The sequence below is a fragment of the Diceros bicornis genome (assembly GCF_020826845.1).
Source record: "Diceros bicornis minor isolate mBicDic1 chromosome 13 unlocalized genomic scaffold, mDicBic1.mat.cur SUPER_13_unloc_1, whole genome shotgun sequence".
Classification (NCBI taxonomy): Eukaryota; Metazoa; Chordata; class Mammalia; order Perissodactyla; family Rhinocerotidae; genus Diceros; species Diceros bicornis.
Window position 1 is genome coordinate 14,183,146 of NW_026690866.1, and position 23,853 is coordinate 14,206,998.

General features: G+C 43.3%; 2 long non-coding RNA genes across 5 annotated transcripts in view; both read left to right on the forward strand.

The window, feature by feature from the left end:
- The window catches only part of LOC131401726 (uncharacterized), a 100,722-nt gene that overhangs the window by 71,831 nt on the left and 5,038 nt on the right, over positions 1-23,853 (forward strand). The gene's annotated exons all lie outside the window — the stretch shown is intronic.
- On the forward strand, positions 12,891-21,427 carry LOC131401725 (uncharacterized). 4 transcript variants are annotated; one of them, XR_009217894.1, is made up of 5 exons: positions 12,892-12,943; positions 16,940-17,088; positions 17,160-17,226; positions 17,509-17,648; positions 21,292-21,427. It is a non-coding gene; the product is annotated as an uncharacterized LOC131401725 (long non-coding RNA). The 4 variants fall into 4 exon arrangements; XR_009217895.1 differs by having other exon boundaries at positions 17,518-17,648; XR_009217897.1 differs by lacking the exon at positions 21,292-21,427 and adding an exon at positions 17,998-18,068.

Sequence of the window (23,853 nt, forward strand, 5' to 3'; positions counted from 1 at the left end):
GATGTGTCACTTCTAGCTGCACCCCTTTCTGAGGAACATAGAATTTAACAATCCTGCTGGTGACTCAGATAATTTGGCTGAAGGAGGAAAATCAGATTAAGAGTACACCATTCTCAACTTTTGGAATTTTCAAAAGATCTTAGACTTATGGTGAAAGTAGGAGAATATTCCCAACATGCTCCACGTGGTTAAGAAGTGTCTTTATCTGAGGAGGTGATTGAGTGTGCCAATTAATTATTGAGATGGGTTGATTCCAATCACAATTACTTACACCACACATGAATAACCAAAATCTTGTTGGGGTTTTGTACCCCCTCAGAGCTTCATAAAAGGCCACATATGGGAATTTAACAATTCACTTCCAACTGAAGTAATTTTTTCTTTTACCAATAATCCAAGATCGAAGCAAGACCTTCACAGGCAAAAAGATCGCAAGTTGCTGAATGTTCAGAACGTGGTTAGTAATTTTTAGGAATAATTAAAAAAAAATAAGTTATGTACATGTTTTTTAGAGATAATGTTTTTGCACACTTAGTACACTACAGTATAGTGTAAACATAGCTTCTTTATGTACTAGGAAATCAAAAAATTCGTGTGACTCACTTTATTGCAATATTTGATTTGTTGCGGTGCTCTGGAAACAAACCCACAATACGTCTGAGGTGTACCAGTCTTTTATATCATACAATAAGCATGGCATCCAACCAATGAATTGGATTTAGACAGTTCAAGCTTCAGTTTGTTAAGGCCCAATACTTTAAAACACTCTAGTTACTTGAAAATTAGGTAAAAGTCACAGCTGTTACCAAGTGTTATCTGATTTTTCTCCAGACTCCACACTCTGTATGCAGTGAGAGTTGCAGTCCGGGATTCAGGAAGATCCCTCAGGAGAGCAAGGCTGCCTGTTATTTTGATTGCATTCCTTGCCCAGAGAATGAGATTTCCAATGAGATAGGTGAGGATATGCCTTGCAGCGACATTCTCCACTTCTATTTTATTTTTTTTTGAAGGGAAACATTTGTCCTAAGCTAACATCTGTTGCCAATCTTCCTCTTTTATTATTGTCCCCAAAACCCTAGTACATAGTTGTATATCCTAGTTGTAAATCATTCTAGTTCTTCTATGTGAGCCATCACCACAGCATGGCAATTCACAGAGAGATGGTGTAGTTCCATGACCAAGAAAACAACCGGAGCCACCAAAGTGGTGAGCACTGAACTTTCATCACTAGGCCATCAGGGCTGGCTCTCCACCGCTCTTTTGTATGCACCGTTCTCCCAAAGAAACGGAAAAGCTCTGGATGAGGACTGCAGGGTCCAAATGTTTCCTTCCTCCATTTAGTAATTTAACTTTTATAGCCAAAAAAGCCAACTTTTTTTATCATTTCCACCCAAAAAGATACACTCTCTCTCTACCTTGAACTAGCTTGCTTGACTCATTTTAGCATCATTGCAGGCATTATCATCTCAAGGAAACCCTTTTTGACCACTCCACAGGAACCAAACATAAATCTCTCTCATGGAATCTAACACATGGTATCATAAGTCCTTACTTTTCATCTTCTTTAAATCTACATTTAGATCACATTGAACAAATCCTTATTTTTACAGAGTCCGGTGTTGTTCTTGGCACAGAGCAGGAGCTCAGAAAGGTTGTGTTTGATTTAAGGGGTAAGTATTTACATGGTATGCAACGGGCTTAGGGTCCAGCTTCCTTCAATGAGTACATACATCTTTTCTCTGATGTCCTAGAGTTCGCAGGTGAGTAGGGGAGACAACATGCAGTGAAGTGAATTCAAGGTGGTGACATACGGCTGCAATATAGGTACGCAGAGACCCATGGGATGCAATAAGTGATAGTATATATATTTGTGGGGAGGCAACTCTCATGGACTTCTTCATAGAGGCAGTAGCATTAGTATTATGTCAGACTAATGAAGGCGGATTAAATTCTTGGTGGAATTCTTAGAAATGGCAGAAACTGGCAAATTAGCCTTGCATTTAATATTCTAGGGAGCTGAGAAAAGGTTCAACATGACTAGAACCCAGAAAATGTGGGTTTGGGAGTTGGATGATGAAGTAGAAGAGGGAAAGAAAACCAACACTGAAGATTTCTCATACCATAATTAACATCTTGGAATTACTCAGATTTATGATATTAAATGGTGCAATGCTGGAATCCCCTCAATGGTGGCATTATCTAATTTTATTATTGTGATTGATATGAAGCCTAATTTCACAACATCTTTTGTATAATTTCAATTTTTTTGAAATGTACTGAGATTGATGATATAGTCTCGCATATTGTCAATTTGGATAAAGCTTCCACGTGCATATTTTTCGTGTGGTAAGTTTTGGTATATGTTCCATATGCACATCTAAAGAACACTACGTCCACTAACTTCAATTCCTACATGCTTGGAGATTAATAAATACACTTGTAAACAACCGATGATTAATGAGTAAACTATCATGGAAATTAGAATGTATTTCCAATTAAAAATACTATTCATCAAATCTTATGTGGTGGAGTTAATACTATCCTTAGAGAGAAATGTATAATCCTAGATTATATATATTTATATATTATTTTGTATATTTAAATAAAGAAACGTTGAATTTCTAAGTTGTAAGCATTCATCACAAGCTAGATAAAGAACAGAAAATTAAACACAAGTAAAATAGAAAACACAAAATGATAAATATTAGAGGAAGTGTTAACAAAATAAGAGACAAACATCAAAAGGATAAATAAAACTAAATTAGATTCTAATAAATGACAAATATACTCAATAAAATCCTAGTACTATTGTTCAACAAAAGAGAAAAATTGCAACAAAAACATACCAAGGCTGAAAAGGAGTAATCTGTGCAGATCATATGGAAAATTTTTAACATGAAGAAAACATAAATAACATCATCTTGATACAATGAAAATTTAGAGGAAACTCACAAATTTCCAGGCAAATAAAAGTTACCAAACCGTCTCATGAAAAAATGAAAAATCTGAATATTGCCATACCTATTAGAGAAATTGAGACCATACTTTAAAACATTTCTACAAAATTTTATTGTAAGCTATTTATTTGGTACAAAGCTGATGAATCTTCCCAAATATTCAAGAAAGAAATAATATACATCTACTCAAACTCTTCCAGAGAATAGGAAAAACTGAAAACTTTTTGACTCACTGTGAGAGACTAGCTTAACATTGGTACCAAAATCTAACAAATTCATTGCAGGAAAGGAAATTACAGGCCACTCTCTTTCTTGGATTAAATTCATTTATCCTAAAAAAAAAAAATCAAATGAAATCAATGTTCCAAATCTAGCTATATTTTATAAGAAGGACATATCATGAGCAAATTAGGTTCATGCAATGTAATTCAGTACACTAATCTCTGAAAAAAGAGAAATAATAATCGCAATAACTGTAAGAAAAACTGGTAAAATTAAACACCTATTCACATGTTAAAACAAACAACAACAACAGAACAACCCTTACCAAATCAGGAACAGAAGGAAACTCTCTTACTCCCATACACAGTAGTCACAGAATGGAAATTTAAGGTGCAGTGTTGAAAGCAAGGATAAGAGAAGAATGTTCAACATCACTGCCTCTATTAGACGTTACACTGGAGGTATTGCCTGATACAATATTGGCAGGAAAAGAAATAAAAGGAATAATTTACTTCAAAGGAAGAAGTAAAATTGATGTTATCTTCAGATGATATTATGGTATAAATGTAAAATCCATGTAAATTAATGTATTAATTGAGCTTAGTGGTGGCTGAATACAAGGTTAATATAGAAAATTTTGCTTCAATCTACCCGTCATAATGCATCCAAAATTTAAATTTAAAAAAAATTACATTTACAACATCTTAAAGTATGAAGTACCTAGAAATAACTTTAATGAGACTTTCAAAAGATTTCTGTCCATAAATTTGCAGAACAGCATTTAGAAAAATAGAGGAAGACTGAAAGAAGTGGAGGGATAAACCAAGTTCGTGACTGAACAGACTCAAAAGTCAACAGATATCAAAACTGTCTAAATTAATCTACAGCTTCCACAAAATTGCAGCTAAAATGCTGACCCGTTCTGTGGAAATTACAATTGATACAATTCTTATGGAAATGATAAAGGAAAAACTTAACTAAGAAAATCTTGAAGAAAAGAATAGAGTGGGAGTACTTACTCTACCTGACATCAAGTATTATAGCATCACAATAGAGGAGGTTCATCAAGAGGATAAACAAGAAAATCAACGGAACCAAATGGTAAGTTCAGATACAAGCTTCTCATATAGGGACTCATGTATAGACGTCTGATTTACAAGGAAACACTGAGGAGGAGTGGGCAAATGAAAGACTTTTCAATAAAGCATGTTGGGTAAATTGGCTGTCTTCATGGAGAAGACAATGACTCGCCAACCCGAATTCACACCATCCACAGAAATCATCAGGCGGATTGTAGTTCTAAAAAGGAAAAGTGAGAAAATTTAAAGGGATGTAAAGAGGAAGGAGCAATGCCCCTGTAGAAGTAAAAACATGTATTTATACCTGCAGGGATGAGTGGGCACGGAACACTTTCAGAACCACAGGAAGATTTGGGAATCTTAAAAATCAGAGCAGAGGTAGTAGAGGTAGGCAAGACCAAGGTTATACAGTCTTTTTGGTCTTCCTAAGAGTTTGTCGGATTTTTTAATGGAGGCTAAACATGATCCCACTTACATGTAGAAGTATCACTTGTGATGCAGGACAAGGGCATAGAACCAGAGTAAAAAGATCTTATGATAACATAGGAGAGAAGTGACTAAAATATTAACAGAAGTGGTGGAAGTGAAATCAAGATGAAATGTTTTGGAGATCATTTTAGATGGTAGAAAGGGTCTCATTTTGAAACTCCTTAGGAGTGAGGTCTATGAATTTGTCATTTCTGTTTCCCTACAACGTAGCATATTATCTGGCTCATGGAGGTTTTCCAATAACTGCTTGCTCATTGAATGAGTAAATCTAGGCCATAGCTTACAGGGGTATAGCTCAGAGAGACAGGGAGCCCTTTTGGTTTTCTGCTGAGAAAAAAGTGCTTTCATGATTATGCAAGATAAATACTGAGAATCATAATAGCTTTGTTTACTTTACCATAAAGAAGATGGGCACTATTAACTGGGAACGGTTCTCTGCAGAGTATTCTGTTATTTGGTGCATGAAACAATAAAGGAATACAATTTTCTAAACTTACCCGATGCCTTCTTTGGGGGCATGCGAATAAGAGAGAGTGACTGAACCTGGGCTGAGGACACTTTGCATCTCTCCTCAGACATGGATCAGTGTGTGAAGTATCCAGATCATCAGTAGGCCAAAAGAGAGCAAGATCGCTGCCTCCAAAATGCTGTGATCTTTCTGGCTTATGAGGACCCCTTGGGGATGGCCCTGGCCTGCACAGCTCTGTGCTTCTCTGTCTTCACAGCTGTGGTCCTGGGGGTATTTGTGAAGCACCAAGACACTCCCATAGTCAAGGCCAATAATCAGACTTTCACCTACATCCTGCTCATCTCCCTCACCCTCTGATTCCTATGCTCCTTACTCTTCATTAGTCGTCCCAACACAGCCACCTGCCTTCTTCAACAAATCACATTTGCAGTCGTTTTTACTGTGGCTGTTTCCAGTGTCTTGGCCAAAAATATGATTGTGGTTGTGGCCTTCAAGGTCACTGCACCAGGGAGAAGGATGAGGCAGTGGTTGGTGTCAAGGGCTCCTAACTTCATCATTCCCATCTGCTCCTTTATCAAGCTGAGTCTCTGTGGAATCTGACTGGGAACCTCTCCTCCCTTCATTGACAGAGAGGCACACTCTGAACACGGACACATCTTCATCGTGTGCAACAAGGGCTCGGTCACTGCCTTCTACTGTGTCCTGGGACAATGGGGCTTCTTGGCCCTGGGCAGCTTCACTGTGGCTTTCCTGGCCTGGAACCTGCCTGACACCTTTAATGAAGCCAAGTTCCTGAAGTTCAGCATGCTGGTGTTCTGCAGTGTCTGGGTCACCTTCCTCCCCGTCTACCACAGCACCAACGCCAAGAGCATGGTGGCCGTGGTGGTCTTCTCCATCTTGGCCTCAAGTGTGGGGCTATTAGGCTGCATCTTTGCTACCAAATGCTACGTTATATTCTTAAGGCCAGAGAGAAACACATCAAAAGTATTAATGAATAAAACACATTCAGGGAGAAAATAATGGAAATGTAAGTTATTTTCCTAGGTCACAAGAACTCGCATATACTTGACAACAAATCTACCACATTTTTCCAGACCCACTTTAAGTATCAACTAAACTTACCTTACATCTCCAGTTAACTCTTTGCTTTACGTTTCTTTTGGCTTTGTACAATTTTCCTCGGGCATTCAAATGAACAAATACAAAAATATTCATACTAATTCTCCTCTAAAATTATGTGTGAGAGATTGCGAAAATGGCCACATATTAGTCCTCTCCCTCTATCTGTTTGGTCATAGCATCCCACGTTGACTCTGGGTAGACTTGGCCTTGTAACTTGCTTTGGCCAATGGGACATTAACAAATGACATAAGCAAAGGCATGAAAACCATTTGCTCATTGTTGCTACTTGTCCTTCTCTGGCTGCCCTTGGGAAGCCTGAGGCCATCAATATGTGAATGAGTCTAGATAGACTGCACATCTCCATTACTCCAGGTGTCTTCAAGTCAACAATCAGATATGTGAGTAAGGCCGTCCTAGACCAGCCAATCCCAGCTCAGCCACCAATAGGTACAAATAAAAATAACTGCCCAGTTAACCCACAGAGTCTTGAGAAAAAATAAACTATTCTTATTTGAAGCCACCAAATTTTCAGATGGTTATTTATACAGCAGAAGCTAACTGATACCTTATGCTACCATTTATATATGTCCTCTCATTATTTGTGTAATTATCACAGATTTCTATTTCTTTAACCAATATCGTAGACTGGAATATCCTTCTCTAGATTAAGTCTCTGAAAGAAAATCAGAGACCATATCATGTTCCATTTTACTTTTTCTCCTTCCTCTTTTCAACCAGACATATTTAAGCATATATATTAAGAACATCTTCACTAATTTTAAGATTATGAATATTCTTCTATATTGTCATCCACCACTGTTATACATGGGGGATTTTTACTTTTAATTGTAGCCCTATAATCCATTTGGAATGATTTACTTGTGAATAATGTTAGTTGATGGTCCAGTGTTTTATTTTACAAATGGATATCATTTAGTCTATAAAACAAATACAGCATCATTTTAAAAGTTGATTTGAAGCATATGGAATCTGAATAATGTTTGAAAAACTGATATCTTTGAAACACTTTCAGTCACAAGTATAGCATATCTCTCCATTTAATTAGAGCTTTTACACGCTTTGTATCTCTTTATAATCTTCTTCATATAACTAATGTGCAGTTCCAATTATTTTAACTACTTATTAAGAATTCATTGCTCTTGTGAATGGAATGATTATTTACATGTTTAAATGAACTCTTGCTCATGTAACAGTATTTTTGATGTTTCATATAGGAATCTAGCTTCCTTTCACATTACTCCACTTATTTACCAGTTCTAAACTTTTAAGTTATGTTCGACTAAAATAATAGATTTTCTCTTCTTCTTTAGTATTATTTACCTCTTATTCTTTTGATTCTCATTTTTCATGACTGTGCTCTCCAGTGCCACACTGAATCATACTAGTGTTTGCCAGGAGCATTTTCTTCTTCTTAAGTGTAGTGTAAACATCAGATAATTTCCTTGTCAGGGCAGAGCAAGCATCGAAGAGAGAGAAAGTGAAAACGTGAAGGGGAATCATTGCTAGCTGGAAATCAACAGACTTGCTTCTCTTGGCTGTTTGGAGCTGGAGATGTTATTACAATGAGGCCAGCTGAGAATCAGAGGATCTCTCTCTAGTCCCAGGAATTAGTCTTGGTCAAATCTCTCAACCTCTTTTGACCTCATTTTCTTCACCTGTAACATGAAGAGTTGGACGAGTCTTTTTGAGTTCTGAAATCCAGTGACTCCAAGATACCCTTCACCCACATGCCCTTGACAAAGACCAGAGAGAATTGTTAGTTGTCTTCCTCTGCATCAACATTATTATCCATATCACCACTTAAAGACATACCAAATGTCTACTTTTGCATGACACCGATAAAACAGGTTCCATACCAAATCACTGTTCATTGGGATAACAAATCTATAGTTAATTGGTTAGAGGTAAGTATAGAGATGGGCCCTGCTGGAACCAGAAATTAATGGGCCAAAAAGTCTTGCTTTATTTTACAGCGAGGCTGTGGAAACATTCCTTAATACAGCAGAATTCTTCTGTACTTACATGTATGAAACAAATGGGAGCCTTGAATCCATTATTACGAGCTAATAAGCATATGATTTTTAAAATTTTGCTAATGATGCTTTGTGCCTGGTATGGGGCTGTCTTCTGGTGAGTAAAGAGCAGATGTATTCAAGGCCACTTTCATTCCGTTAATAAATATTTACTCAGCGCCTACCCTTGCTTCAAGATAGCAGTGATCTACCTTAAGAGCATTTGTATTCTAGCAGGGTGACTCAGACCATAAACTAAAAGAGCATCTTGAGGTGATCAATAAAGTTACATATACGTCAACCTTTTTTCATTCTGGACTGTTTTTCTTCCTTTCCCTTCTTTGACTGTTTCCCAGAACTTTAAGCATTTACTTGAAAACACAGAAAGCATGGGTCCCAAGTTTCTTCTCGCAACACCCCTGTTTCAAAGACGTAGTGTTTATCATCTGAGAGTATGTCTCTTTAAGACTAAGTTCCTATGAATCAATATTATTTCATCACTTTCTTGAGAGGATGGATGATATTATGAAGGGGAAACAAAATATCATATGGGATTTATACTCGAAATGATCTTTCCACTCTAATTGTGTTATTTAATGTGGTGTGATTTGGGGCCAGTCAGCAACTCCTTCAGAGACAGTGGTAATAATACACTGAAAAGTATTCTATAGAAATTAAATGAAACAAAGTATGAGAAACTGCTTTGTAAATTGCAAAGCAATCTATTTCAGCTTATTTTTTCTAATAATATTTTCACTTATCCAATCCTTTTTGACTCTACGCAACCTACCTAGACTGAGTTTTATCATTTATTCAACAATAAAATGGGTCAAAATGGTTGAATATTAGAAATTTCATATGGTTCAACTTAATTAATAGGCCATCACAATATTTAATTTGGTTATAATTACAGTTAAATTTTTCATGTTGCCTTACCATGTGCCAAGCACTCTAAGCATCTGACATGTATTCCCTCATTTAATCCTCACAACGATGTTATGGAGACAATACTATTAACTCCTATTGTATGGATGAGGACTATTAGAGGTTATATAATTGACCAAGGTCACACAGCTGGTACCCAGGCAGTCTACCTCCAAAATCTCTTTTAGGGATCCATTAGAGGTCATGGTGCTTACAAAGTAAAAGGATCACCCTGGTTCCTGGTTGGCGAATGGACCAGAGGGGACTAAGCAAAAAAACACATGGCTACTGAAATAATCCGGTCAAGCAATTCTGAATACAGGATTTCCTCCCTTTTTAAGGCTGAGTAATATTCCATTGTATGGATGCTCCAGATTTTCTTCATCCTTTCACCCACGGATTCACAGTTAGGTAGTTTCCATCTCTTGGCTAGTGTGAATAATATTGCAGTGCATTTTGTCAAACGATTTCCTGGCACTTAGTGAGTTTGAAAAAATTCTTCTTATACACATTAGTTACTGTAATGAACTACCTTTCCAAATGTCTAAAGTTTAAATATTTGTCATTCTACAGAAATACCTTGCCTAATCATGATTTGTGTTATCACTTCATGAATGATCTAAGATTTTTGTACAAAAATTTGCTATAATGCCTTTTTCGCATGTATTCAGGAACTTTGCGTAATATGGGTATTCCCTGATTCTTGATTTTTAGTAGAGTTTTCTAGTAAGCCTTTAGGATAGGAAGTATCTTCCTAGATGTGAGGCAGAGAGCAGAAAAATAATAAAGTGATTGCTATAGTTAATTATATCAAAAGAAAACTGTCGTTTTGCTAAATTGTTTTTAAACATCCTTTGCTTATTTGTAAAAATGGCAAATATCATTTTATTAATTAAAAGAAAATTCAATAAACAATTTTAACATAAAACAATATCTATTGAGAACTTATATGAAAATTTTAGCAATATGCTGTCACCAATTTCCTCATCTGCAAAATGGAGATAGATAATACCATCTTCCTTATGAGTTGCTGTGAAAATACTCAAGAGTAATGTATGTAAAATGCTTAGCACCGTGTCGGTGGGAAAGTGATGTCCTATTCATTTTTCCACCGGGATGATGACAGCTTTTTTTATGCATGAAGTCTGTAGTTTTCAAAATATGTTCTACTGTTGTAAAGTGAATCCTTTTTACAAAATCTTTGTAGAGTTAAATGATCCCTTTGGAATACAAATTCAGGCTCCCCTGTGTGTGCGTGTATGTGTGTCTATATGCACATCTTTCAAATAATACTTTAAGCCTTATAACGAAACGCTACCTTCCCCGCTCTTGATTCTGGTTCCAAAAACAACTTGTTTAATTTTCTGGTTGAAAATCTATATTTCTAAATTAGCTACTCGTACAGCTTTTTCATTTTTCAGCTTTTGACTATTTATAGTTTCTTCCTTCTCTGAAAAATCCAGCATGAAGTGTTCTTACATATGTTAAAAACGTAATTCCCCTTGCCAAATATAACTATTTAATGAATTAGGATAAATCAAATTCAATGTCTACTGTTTTATGACATAAGTATTTACCATTTTATAGCATACGAATCCTATCCAAAGATGTGCTACATCAGATATTATGAATACATTTTCTTTCTCACTTTTTCCTTTGACCATTTAAATGGTAAAATTATCTTGTTTCTTTGTTGTCTTCCTATGGATTCATCACTGGTTCATCTCCTTCCACCAGAAACTTAAATCTCTTCTCAGTAACTTCTGATGCATGAGACAATTCATGGGCTTCAGGTTTTGCTTGGGGACATCCCTCTTGGGCTTCAACATATACACAGGCCCACATATACACAGTATTTCTGGAAGAATAGAGGAGAAAAGGATGTTTATCTCTGTGAAAAAGGACTGGGAGTCAGTGGTAGAGGGAGAATATTTTACTGACTTTGTACCACTCTTTGAAGTTTTCCTATACATGCATCTTCGACGTTTTGGCCTCCCTTCTCCCAGATTTTTAAAATTAAAATAGCATTATATCCTTATCTACTGGCTTGGGACTGCAAGTTGTAGAGAAATATGAATATATGATCCAATTTTTAAACGAAATTAAGAACAACAAACATGCACAAAAATTTAGAATTCTAAATATGGGCACATCATTCTATTAGGCTGTATAAACGTGGGGAAAGGATTGATGAACAGCTGTTCAACATCCAGCTACCTGTACAGTCTAGGGGTCCACGGAAAGCCCCGCCTCCAGCCCCACCCGTGGAGCTGATTTCCTCCCCCTGTGAAGTCTGCCTGACTTATTCCAGCCCAACCCCCGCCTCTTCCCGCCCCTGGAACTGGTCTCCGCCCACAACGTTTGGGCCTGGCTCCGCCCACAGCCTGGCCCACGCCCACAGCCTGGTCCTGGTTCATTGTCTCGCCTTTACCCTTGTTCCCGCCCACAGAACCGCCCCCCCTGGCCTGGTGTCACTCACACCCTTTTCCCCACCCACAGCCCACCCTTAGAACTGGTTCCCGCACACAGCCCCGCCCCTAGATTTTGTCCCTGTCCCTGGTGCTCACCCAGCCCGTTTTCCAGCTTCGCACTCACTCTAGAAACTAGACACCTCCCCCGAGGCTGGGGTTCTCGGCCGACCCACCCACCGCCTCAACTCGCAGCCCCCAAACTTTCGTCCTCCTCGAATACCCACCTGAGACCGGAAGCGGACGCGCTGGCGCCGCCTTGGATGGATGGGGCATGTTTGCGCAGTGTGTCCCGTCTTCTGGGCTCGAATCAGATTCCCGTGGACCTTCACCCTCAGGAGCGGGGCGTGGTGAGCGGCGGGTGGTCCCGGCTGCGTAGGGGTCCAGGGAGGGTCATGGTCCGCGGGCAGCCCTGTCAGGGCCTGGTGTCCCTCCGTCCTCCTGAAGCCCCGTATCCCCCGGGCTGTTTGCTCAGGGCGCCCGAGGCTGCTGTTCCTCCTGGCTTCGGGTGCCGCCGTCTTCTCCTCAGAGTCCCCCTCACCGTCCTCCTTTTGATTTTGTCCCCAGGGGGCTTTAGTTGCTTTTGGAGGCGGTGTTTGTGTTGTTACTAATGGGGGTGCTCCTGGCGTCTGGAGGGGGAGGCAGGAATGCTGCTCAGCGTCCCCCAGGGCACAGGACGGCCCGACAGAGAATTATCTGGACCCAAATGTCAGTTGTGCCAAGGTTGGGAAATCTGCTCCAGGGCCTGAAAATCTCCCGAGCCCTGAATGAAGTGTGGAAAATGTTGACAAGTCAGGGAGTCACTTACAGGGTCCCTAAATGACAAGCTTGTTTAAAGGGTCCAGAGTCTCCAAAAAGTCTCTGTCCAGCCAAGTGAGTTGAGCGACTCAAGTGCACACAGCACGAAACTGCTTTCTCCCATCTTGGGCAGCAGGTGGCTAGATAGGAATCAGGAAAATCCAGTCACAGCCAACAGTTACAATTAAATCAGTAAACACAAAAAAAGAAAAGTGAATGGGGTGGCCTTTCCATCCAACACCCTATAAAAGGCCTCAAAATCTTGTATGTGCCTTTTTTTCCCCCCTCAGACACGAAAAGCATCCGTGGAGGTCAAGTTTGAGGTGAAACCAGGCTCTGGGTCCACCCGTCCTCGCTGATCCATGGATTTCTGTGTGACCAGGTGAGTACCCTGTGGACCTGGTACCAACAGTTTCCGGCAGCCTCTGCTGTGCCGAAGACCTGCCAGTGGGCTTTCCTGTGCTCAGGTTGTCACCACATGGAGTCACTTAGAGTGAGGGTATCTTGAGAAAAATTATTGATGTTTGATGGATGGAAAGATGGTAAGCTGTGTGGTTCTGTGTGGTAAATATTTCAGTAAGCACAGTTACATGCAAATAAGAACACATGAAACAAATGTAAATAACTGCAAATGTGTATTATAGTAGAAAATATAGATTTACTTGCATAATACTCAAAAGTCAGAATTTATATATAATATAAATACAGAAATGTTTTGCGTGTGTATGTAGTATTAGAAGACATCCCAGGAAATATTAGCAGGGATCCTCAGCAACATTGCTTAGACCCATTCAATTTGACTTCTAAAGTCCTATAAATCCTCCACAAAAATTTGAAATAAAGGAGCATTTAGGGAAAAAGATGATTGGAACTTTGTATTAATAACAAATTTAAAATTCAATTTGCCAGTAGCCAGATTTATTTTGAGCATTTTTTTCTTTATGACATTTCAAATCATTTGGAGGAATACTTAGCAACACTGTAGATTGAAGGGAAGGGCACTAGTCTCCAAAAAGACTGTCCTCTCTACCTTGCCTTCTAAAGGGAATTAACTTTGTTTCTTGAATCTTTTCTGGAAGAACAGTCTAGTGATTCATGTTGCAGAGAATCTTGTTAAATAATTTTGTATTTAGTTGTTGGCCTCTACTAATTGTGTTTGTGTGTGTGTGTGCCTTTTTCATTCTAGCTTTCCTGTGACGTTCTTAAGGGGAATGTGTGCTTGTCATGCAATAGCTAGTCTTTGAGTATATAATTTATGGTGACCCACCATCCTCATTTATTCAGAACAGATGGGATTCCCAGGATACAGGATATTTAGTGTTCATACCAGGGCAGTCCCAGACAAACCGGGATGTTTCCTCATCTCATAAGCCAGGCCCTGGGCCACATGCATGGGTTCCTGGAGAACCAGAGAGACCTTGTCCCACCTCCATGGAATTTATATTGTATTTGGGAATTTGGATTTTAGACAGTTAATGATGAGAGTGATGTGGGAATTTGGCACAAGGGGACTCAACCTGAGGGGGCAGGGAAGCCCTCTTGAGAAGGACTGATATTTAGCTTGAGAGCTAGAGTTGGGACTGGATTTAGCTGGTCTGAAGGGTAGACTGGAGTGAGGGTGTGGGAGTGTGTTCAAGAGAGCGTTTCAGGCAGTGGGACCCGCATGAGGACACCCCTGAAGCAGAGAGCCTGTTGTGTTCATGAACTGAGAAGAGGGATGGATGAGCGGAGTCAACACAGGGCGAGAGGTGTGAGCCAGACCAGCGAGGGGGACAGGCTGGATCAGGTCAGGCGTGACTTGGGACTCTGTTCTAAGACCAGTGGGAACACTCTGGAGAGATGCGAACAGATGGCTGATGTGATTGGCGTTTGGTCTAAGCACTTTGGTTAAAATGGACCTGAGGTTTAAGATTGAATACTTAGGAGGCAGGAGGTGTTGGGAAGAAGATTACGAGTGAGATGATTGTTCCCTAGGTCTGGGTGATGGCTGTGGAGTAGGAAAGAAATAGAAAGAAAAGAACTTGGAGTGTAGAACCGAGAGTATGTAACGGTACTTTCTTGCCTGCATGTGTCAGATGGCACAGGGCACTGACTTTTCTCCTCGCTGCTGTCCGTGTAGACCTGCAGGCGCCCCCTCACCCAGGTCTGTGTGTTCACCCCACTTGGCCACTCACAGGCCCCCTTCCGCATCCTAAAGGAAGTCAGGCCTTACTTGTGTGGGGGTTGTCTCAGACGGGAGACACCGAGGAAAGCCCCTGCAGACATCAGAGCAGCCCCTTCAGCCTCTCCCTCAGCCTCCTCCCTTCCACTCTCCCACTTTACACACCCAGAAGGACACCTGCTCAGTATTGCACAGCCCCATGTTCTTCCTCCACCCGGCTTGATAAGGGTGGGGCAGCCAGCGGGGTGGACACCGTCTGCACCTTCCACTCTGAGCCCCGCAGGTCCCGGGCTGGACAGAGAGTGACTCTACTGGGAGCTGAACCATGAGTACCTGGGCGTCACCCACCTGGTTTCCCTCACCCTGGATGGGGACAGCCTCTATGTGAGTGGTGAGGGACTGGGCTACAGCCATACTCTCTCTGCCAAAGTTCTGTGTTGCCTCCGTTGCTCTAAAGTTAGTTTTGATCCATCTCTCTCTCCTGGTTGGAGTTCAGTCTTCTCATCACAGTGTGACCGTTGGGTTCAGCCACCTTCCACCTCGTTGCCACCTCCCTGAACACCCCTCCCCTCTTCCCTTCTGCTTTTCCCTCAAACGTCCCTACATCCTCCCTCACCCTTAATCATTTATGTTCACCCAACCTTCACTCAGCTTCTCTCGCCTTCTCTCCACAGGTTATACCTATGGAGCTGCAACCCCGATTACCACCAGTGAGTATTCCTGGCCCTGATGTCATGGGTCCCATCGCATTTGGGGTTGGGGAGCACTTGTTCTCCTTCACCCGCTGTCCTTGGTGAGGGAGGGACCTGGAAGGGCCCTAACTCATCCCTTCTCTCTCTTGGGTTCTGGTGGAGAGTCCCAGCCCAGGGTGAGAAAGCCTTAGACACAGACATGTTCTTCACCACATTCTGACCCCACATAGTTTTCACTTTTATTCTCCTGAAGCCCCGCCCTTGGTCCTCCTTTTCCAGGTATCCCATCCATCTGTCCACTTTTCTGCCCGTCCATCTCTTTCTCCTCTGTGTTCAGTCTCTCTTATTCACCCATCTCACTCTCTTGGGCTCCTCTCATCCACAGGCTTGCTCATCCCTCTACTCACACAGTGACCCGTCCCCTCACTCTCATTTATTCTTCACCTGTGAATGGTGGTCCTGGGACAGCCACTGTTGGAGCCCGGGTGAGCCTGGAAGCTCTTCCCACACTGTCCCTCCCTGATGACAGCCCTCTCCACAGCTCCCTAGCCGGCCACCACATCCCTGCATACTTGATCATCATCTGTGCCACCAGAAGCCACCACAGGTATCTGGGGGTGGCTATTCCTTTCCAAGAGAAGCTCTCCAGCCCCTACCAGCCAGTTGTGATCCAGGAGCTGGGAAGCCAGGGTGTGAAATTCTGGTTTTAAGACAATCATGCTGATCACAAAGATTATACCAACGATTCAGTCTAAGGCCAGGCCTCAGAGAGCCCCTAGTCTTGTGAATTAACACACCATTATAACACAATGTGGGAGGTTTTGGGGAGTGGCGTCTGGCATAATTTGGAGGGGAAGAGCTTGCTAGAGAAAGTTTCACCTGAATGGAGTCTTTAAGAATGATTAGGATGGACCCTGGCAAATAGAGGATGAAGAGTTTTCCTGGCAGAGGGGAATCCATGAGCAAAGGCTCCAGCCAGAAACAACATGCCGTATGGGGAGAATTGAAATGAATTTGGGTTGCGTGAAGCATGAAGTTTAACTCGCAGTAGATGGATAAAATGAGACTGAAAGGTCAGCAGGAGCCAGATTGAGTAAAGCCTTGAGTGCCAGGTCAAGAAGGTTGAACTAAACACTGAAGGCCATAGGGAGCCATGGGTTGTACTAGAGCAGTGGTGGCCCTAGTGAGGTATTCATTTCAGAAAGATTCTTCTAGTAGTCCATGTAGAAAATCCTTTAGACAGAGCATCCAGTGTGCCTGCTGGGGTGTTGTTCTGGGTGAAGGAAGTTAAGACTTGAGTTGGGACAGGGATGGAGCGTATGTGAGGACGAGTGTGCAAGGTGAATGGGTGTTACTGGGAGGGAGGAGGAGCTGAGCAGATATGCTGGTTCTGAATTGGGTGACCACAGGGGTGGGGGGTGGTGCCACTGTGAGAGAAGACGACAGATGATAATGAGTGCAGGACTCTGGTGTGGTCTCAGGCCAGCTCTCAGTGATGGCCATCGCTCTCCCTCTCGTCTTGCAGCTTTGGGGCACAACCTGAAGACCCTCACAGTCACTGTCACCATCTCCACCTTCTGGTATTCATCAGACAGGAGCAACAGCTCAGCCACGTTCAACTCCACTGAGAGGATCCTGCAGAGCTTGGTGAGACCCTGGTCCCAGCAGCTCCTGGTGGGTTAAATCCCACCCAGCCCCTCCCCCAACCCCTGTCCCTCCTGCTCATCCTCCTCCTTCCTCCCCAGCTGGATCCTTGTTCAAGAAGAGCAGCCTGGGCCCCTTCTCCTTGAGTGGCAGACTGGTCTCCCTCAGGTAAGGCCCTCCCTTGAGCACTTGCCCCTAATGACCACTTTTGTGACCACTCCTCTCTCAGTTTCCACACTCACCTCCCATTTCCTCCTTCTTGTTCTGGCCCAAACCCCACAGGTTTCAGGACCTCTCTCTAGATTCGCCACGTCCCTCTCTCCCCAGGCCTGAGAAGGATGGGGCAGCCACCTGTGTGGACGCTGTCTGCACCCACCACCCTGACCCCGTGGGCCACCATGCCTCTGTGCTGGGAGCTGAGAGTCTGCACCTGTCTGCTCTTCCTCTCAGTGGCTCCAGGCTCTGCACCCTGGAGTTTATGCATGCAGAGAGAGCACCAGCTACATTTCCGCAACATCAACTGGAACCTCAGCAACCCGGAGCCCACATCCTCGGAGTACACCGCCCTGCAGAGAGACACCCAGGACCAGGTGGGGTCTCCCCTCTCCCGTCTCTCCTTGCCCTGAGAGCACCCTCATTCTTCTGCCTGACTTACATCTGTTACATTATTGTTTCAATCCTTCACTTTCCCTGCGTGTCTGGGTTCTCTAACTTTCCAGAGGTGATGTCCTAGCTGCCTTCCCCATTTCTCACGTGGGTAAACTGAAGCTCAGAAAGTGGAGTATTTTGCCTAAGGTCACACAATGAGTTAGGGGCAGAGCCAGGATTTGAAGTCAGGTCTCCCTTGCCCCAAGGTCTGTGATCTTTCACTGGCTCCAGTGGCCCCCTGTGTCCCCGGGAGACATCCATCTCACCCACTCTCCCTCCCATTTGTTCTAGGTCACAAAGCTCTACAGAGGCAGCCAGCTGTGAGACATTCCACTCCTGCCTGGTCACCGACTTGATGTAAGTTGAGGAGATTGGAAGCATTGGTTGAGCTGATGGCTGATGGCTCTGAGCTCCCGTGACACATCCTTGATCTGGAAGTCACTTACATGGTGCCCATTCTCCACCACATCCCTGTCAGCTAATCCTACCATCTCCATCCATAGGTTTTTGGGAGTTGAGAAAAGCATTAACATTTGAGGCCACCAACCTCCAGCATCCTCCTCCTCCTCCCCTTCTGGAGAGTTTCAACAAATATCAGCAGTCTAACTGTGCTCTCCAATAGTGAATCCGCTAACCACATGGGGCAATTTAAATTTTTTATAAACCGTTGGGATACGATTCACATATTGTGTGTGTGGTTGGTTGTATATTTTAGGTTTTTGTATATACAATGTCTTCTCCTCTGCAAAACTAATAGTTTTACCTCTTCCCTTCCAATCTGGGTTTCTTTTATTCCTTTTTATTGCCTAATTGCCCTCATTAGAACCTCTAGTACCTGTTATTAACATATGAGTTGAGGGAAGACATCATTGTCTTGTCCCTGGTCTTAGGGAGAAATTTTCAGTCTTTCACAGTGAATATGGTGTTAGCCTTGGGTTTTTCATCGATGCTATTTATAAGTTGAGAAAGTTTTTTTCTATTCCTAATTTGTTGAGTGTTTTCTTTTTTAGGCATGAAGGGCGTTGTATTTTGTGAAATTCTTTTCTATATATATGGTTGAAAATACGTGGTATTGGCCCTTATTCTATTAATATGGTGTATTACATAATCAAATTTTCAGATATTAAGCCAAGCCTTCAACTAGAGGTGAGAGATTAAGATGTTCTCAAGTCTGTCCTGGGCCTGCAACATCCCTGAGCCTTTGTGGCCTTCTAGATGCCCACAAGTACACTGCAGCTTTCAAAGCCCCCTGTGGACATCTCATTCCCCCAATTTTTCTTCTAACTTTTTGGCTCACCTCTTACCTGCCTCAGCTGGAATCACTCCCTCATGCCACTACAATAGAAAACAATTAGTGCTGATTGTTTTTACCAAGTGCCTTGGGGACCTACATTTCACCCTGGGCAAGCTCTGAGTCAAATAAGGACAAGCCCTGAACATGGGGCTTTTTCAGGGAGCTGCCAGGCAGGTCAGCTAGTGACAGTTCGATGGGGATGGTTTTTTCAGAGCTCTAAACCTATTATGGCTGCTTGGCTGCTGGTTGTCTCAGCTGCCATGGTTCTAAGACTGATGGTTTTCAAAGTTATGGAGGATATTGTGAGAGCAGGATGGGAATAGTGAAAGTTATAGTGCCACAAAATTTGCTACCTTTATCAAGATTCCACCGTGTGTCTTCACTAAACCCTCCTCAGATTCTTACAAGCCTTTGATTAATTTCTAGGCTTCTGAAAAGTTGATTTTGACCATTTTTACCAGTGTTCTCATTGTTTTTATGCTTTTTCAAAAGTCCTTACTCCAAAGTTTCAAAAATGTTCTCCCTGTGGTTATTTATTTATATATTACGTACTTGAAATTAAATTACATGAGAAATTCAGTTCCTCACTCACACACACTAGCCACATTTTAAGTGCTCGATAACAACATGGGGCTAATAATGAGTGTATTTGGGAGTGCAGACAAATGTTTACGTTACTGCAGAAAGTTCTTTTGGACAGGACCCAGAAGCAAGGTATCTAAAATCAGGGTAGAATTCCAGACACCCTTCTTCATCCTTTGTGCCCTTCCAGGTCTGTCCCCCACAGTAACTACACTGGAGTGGACTCCCTGTGTACCTTGCCACCTTGGCACAGAGACTGGACAGAGTTGCCATCTATCAGGAATTCCTGTGCCTGACCCAGAATGGTACCCAGCTGCAGAACTTGACCCTGGACAGGAAGAGTGTCCTTGGTGATGGTAAGGCTCCCTGGTCATTGGGAAAGGAAGTGAGGCCTTTCTGGGGACTCTGGATGCCTGGGGCTGAGAGGGCATTGAACTTTCTCAGGCTGGCAGGTGGTGGCACATTCCCCCAGTCTTTCCTCACCATTGAGAGAGATAAAAGGACACCAGTGTAATATAGGTGGCCCTCACCTTCTCCTAGACAGCTCTGTGACCTCAAACTAGTCACCGCCATTCTCTGGACATTTGTTTCCTTATCTCTGTACTGAAATCCACTGGGCCAGATGGTCAGTGAGGGCCTCCAGCTGTGTGTGAAGCAGACTTACAGGATTGGGGGTGGATGTGTTTCCTGATCCATAGGCTATAGTTTGCCACGTCCCACTCTAGATGAGCACCAATGTTCTAGAACTTTCTGCAGTGGTGGAATGTTCTATATCTGTGCTGTCCAGTGCATAGCCACATGAGACTGTTGAGTGCTCGAAGGATGATATTGTGACTCGTCTTTATTGTTACTGATTTTTAATGTTACTGAGGTACTAGAATTTTTATTTTATTTAACTAAAGTTAATTTTAATTCAAAAAGAGACTTGTTGCTGCTGCATATCAGACAGCACACCTCTAAGTGGTTGTCTGGATAGAGGTCCACGTTGGGGGACCTGCACCCCTCCCCCCATGTCCACTGGGTGCTGTGTGTCCTACCCTCCTGGAGTTTATGTTGTAGCTGACAATAACAAGAATAGAGAATTGAAACTTATCAATTATTTGATGTGAACAAACTCATACTTGCAGGCGGAAATCAGAAAAGACTTCCTGCAGGAAATTACATTGTAGGTTAATCCTAGAAAATGAATATTAAGCAAATAAATAAAGGAGAAGGGGATGATGTGTTTCTAGGCACGGAAGAACACTTTTGAGTTGGATTTTACAAATTTAGAGAGAGCCCATAGGCTTGCCAACTGTGATGACCCATTCTCCCCACGGCCGTTGTAAGACAGTCCATTCAAATTCACTCATCTGTGCCCAGAGGTATGAATTTGGTTTAATTAATTACACTTTTGTTCTGTGATAATGGCCTTGGATTTTGTAGCAAAGTGTGCTCACTTTTTAGAGATGGAACTAAAATGGGATGAAACATCATGATGTCTACTTGACTTTAATATTTCTTTGAATACGTGGGATGAATCAAGTGTGGCAAGTGTTAATAATTTATACATTGATGAAATATTGTTTTAATTGGATGGAATATACATTGGTAAATCTAGATGATGGATGTTTATGAGACTGTTCCCTTTATTTTTCTGTGTGTCTAAAAAGTTATATTAAAAAGAGTGAAACACACTCACATGCATTCTCCATTTTATTCACTTCCAGAATATTCTCCCAACAGAGATGACACCTTGATTTTGAAGCCTAGTAAGCCTGCAGGAAGCCCCAGCCCAGGGTAGGAGGCGAGTATCTTGATGCTGTGCCTCATCGAAGAGAACCATGTGAACAGGTTTTTGGATGATGAGGAAAGTTGGCCAATCCCGTGACTTTCCGAGGCTCTGGCCCCCGGAAAACCTAGAATGAGAGTGTGTTAAGTCACTTTAGACGTTGGCTCAGCCCTCACCTCGAATGTGTGTGGCCTTTTGGAAGGAGGAACCATGAGGTAACAGTGTAGGCCAGGGCAGGCCACTCTAGGTCAGGCCAGAACTGTGATCCCAAAAGGACAGCCCCACACCCCTTGACCCTCATTGTGTGTTTGTGGGGGGGGGGTGGAGTTAGGGAAGTTGGGGATGTGGAGGATCCAGGCTGGGCAGGAGCATGAAGCTAGATGGTGGGAGTTGGGCAGTGTGTCATGTTGATACTCAAGATCTTGGCTGCAGGAGAGGAAGGTGAGTGCTGGGGACCAAGCTCCTCTATCCGCATGTGAATGCCAGGACCTCAAGGTGACTCTCATTCCTTTCCTGGTGGAGTCTGTGCAGATGCCGCTCTGTGCCTGATCTGTGTTGGGGTTTCCCACTGTGGCAAACTCCAGGCAGGCCCGCTGATCCCCCCTGGCCTGACTGCTGCGCACTGTCACTGCAGAGCTGCACCCAGGAGATGGTTGAGGAGCTGGTGGATGCTTTCCAGTTTGCCATCTCCCTGGAGTGGACACAGGTGCACCAGTCCATCAATGACCAAGGCTGCTCTTATGTGAGTGTGGGTGCAGAGGGGTCTTCACACCCAGGGCCCTGAGATGATCAACGCAGTGCTAAAATCCAGACTCAAATCTGAGACTCCACTGGGAACCACTGCCCCAGAATTTTCTCACTAGAGTGCCCCACAGTGCCACTCTCAAAGGAATCTGAACCTCCACTCCTCTCCACAAGCTACACAGGAGGGTAGAAAGTCACCTCAGTCCTCCTGGTGGTTCACCATTGTGTCACTGACTGTATGTCCCTCCTCCTCTCCCCCAGTGTGAGCATGAGTCCACTGTGAATTTAAATGAGGCCTGCAGGATGCGTGCCTTCCAGGTGGCATGATGCAGAAGCTGACAGAGTCCATGGCACCAGCTTTCCTGAGTAGGAACATCTCCAGCTTCACCACCTTCATGGTCAAGTAATCAGCCTCAGACACATCCCACCGGGTCCTGGACCAGCTGTTTACTAGGTGAGTAGCCACTCCCTCCTCAGCACAGTGGTGACTCTGCCCTCTGCCAGCTGTGTACCTTGGGCAAATCCCCACATCTCTCAGAGCCTCAGTTTGCTCTTCTGAAAAGTGGGGGGGGGGTAAATTTCATGGTGGTCTTGTAGGGACTAATGGGATCAGCAATGGCAGGTGCTTACCTGGTGCCTGGATCTGCAGAGAGGGCTGTAGACATGCTGTGGTTGTTCATGGTTATTATTTCTCTCTTTGTCACGAAAAGTAGTCTGCCTCATCCTTTTCTGGGATGTGGCCTTTCTGAGTTTGGAAAAGCACATGGAAACCACCCTGTCAAGGAGGTGGAGATTCTGTCCAGCTGGTCCTGGTCGTTTTCCTTGTGGTAGCCAATTAGGGCTCTCTGTGGCAGCAGAGGGGCCCCAGTCCCACTCAAGTGTCTGCAAAGGTTCTGGTTGGACTTCAATCATGCAACCATGTAGATTAAGCACCTACTACATGCAGGACTTTTGGAGACACTTAGCACAACTCAGTGAATAAAGGCGATACAATCACTGGGCCTCAATTGTTGTCTGAGAGTCAGACAGTCACATTGGACATCATTCGCAGGTCCTGTCCTCCATCGTACATCCTAAGTGGTGCCCTGATAGCCTCCTTTACATCTAGAGGCATCTTTCCTTATTCCAGCCAGGAGGGCAGAGCACAGGACCATCTGAAAACGTGAGTGGTCTTTGGGTCCCGAAAAAAGGGCTTCCTGTCTCTACAGAAGAAGGTGTGGAGGGAGAGATGGGGGCTGTGGCTGGGGCGGGCATTTCAGAACCCACATCTCATGCATCTTTTGATTTCCATGGGAAGGCCGAGGTCTGGTGGCTTCCAATCCAAGAGAACAGGATTCAAAGAGCTTGGATGGGTGTCAAGACCCCTGGGAATCAGAAGGGTGGCTTGGCTGAGTTGTCCCCAAGAGACCCATTCCCACCACAGACCCATCAAAATCTGCCTCCCCACATCCACCTCTTCTGAAATCAACCTCCAGGCCCAAGATAGGAGATGTGTGAGCAACCTGCTCACAAATCTGCCTCAGTGCTCAGTCCAGTTGTACAAGTGCATGGAGGGCTGGGCTGGGCTGTGTCCCAGCCCTTTGGGAGAAGAGTGTCAGTGAGAAGAGAGTCACGACAGAATCTGTGTTCAACCTGCTGTATAAGCAGACCTGCCACTGCCAGGGTAGCCTCACAGGGACCACTGCTGCCGTGGGGCTCTCCCTTGGATGGGAAGGGGCAGGCATACGGGCCCAGTCCCAAGCCAGGTGCCTTGGGG